Here is a 1,417-nt window from a genome sequence, read left to right as displayed (position 1 = left end):
AGTCAAGCTAGAGTTCGAACCCTTTTTTTGTCTTTTTAAATAAAAAGTCTTAAAATGTAAACAACTTATAAAAAAACATCTGACATTTAATAAGAATATGTGAATGACTCAATTTTGACCAAAATGTCAGATAGAACCTTATAATTCTAAAGTGACAATATCTAAAAAAAAAAATAACGCTGTTTTTGCTGCCATAAAGCCTGTGTTGGAAGGTTTTGACAAGTCTGTCTGCAGACTGGAGTATTATTAGTTTTATCTCGAACTGATTAACTATGTCCTATGTAAAGAGCACCTGCAGATCAACTACTTGCATTTGAAACAGCCATGTATTGCAGATATCGCCACTGTAAGACTTTTTTTACGTTGTTTGTCTTATTTTCCTGTCCTATTTTAACTTGCTCCCGAATCTACCCCCAATATCTGTCTGTTACTTTCTTTATATGTGATGCATAAATTCCAACCATGCTTCAAGCATTGATCAACTGCTTCAGTATTCTTCAAATTTCTAGTCTTTTCTCAAGTCTTGGCAAATAACTTCTGTTACACCCTCAGCTCGTTCCTGCTCCACCAACCACCGCTCTCTCTCACAAACCACCGCTCTCCAATCCCGGGAACCATTACCGGCCTTCTAATCACCTGCACCTGTTCCCCCTCATCAAAGGACACTATGAAGACCCACCTCATTCTTCCACTCATGCGCCGGTATTGAAGTCGAATGGTTGTCCTCCCCTTCGCTCCTTTGTCTGCTCCTCTTCTTCCATGGATGTTTTTTTATGTGCCTTTAGATCCTTAACCTACTGATCAAGGTAAGTGATTACTCTCTTAAAATCTGCTCTTTACCTGATGAACTGTGTGTCTGTATACTCACCTTCTGATGTTCCTAAGAATGAACTGTGTGTGAGATCGCTAACAGCCGTGACACCACTCTCCTGCTTCCTCAATTTGATTCAGTGACTTCTTTTGAACAAGGCTCACAAAAGATAACCATCCTTGCTTTCCTTTTCTACCAGCGAGATAACTTCTTACAAAGTTTGTTACAGAATTTGATACAAAATATTAAGCCATTTTCATATTTCATATCATTTCAAAATGCTATTTTCTATTTAAAACACATGTATCACGAATACTGCCCATCCCTGTGTATTACTAAGGAGACATGTTAATACGTGGCTGTCAATCAAATCGGTGGGTGGGGAAACCGCACTCCTACATCACATTGTGGTCGGCCTCAATGTGGGAGGGATTTGGATATTAAACTATTGTCTTTATATCACTCCAATATGACTGTGGACACACTATACCTGCACACGGTTCTGTCCAAACAGCCCTCAAAAGATGATTTTCATCATAGGTGCCCTTTAAAACTCAACTAAACTGCACTCTGAACAGACAGACGATAGATCTCGCACAAGTCAAA

This window comes from Danio rerio, chromosome 1, assembly GCF_049306965.1.
Source record: "Danio rerio strain Tuebingen ecotype United States chromosome 1, GRCz12tu, whole genome shotgun sequence".
NCBI classification, from domain to species: Eukaryota; Metazoa; Chordata; class Actinopteri; order Cypriniformes; family Danionidae; genus Danio; species Danio rerio.
Note: the sequence above shows the minus strand (reverse complement) of the source record.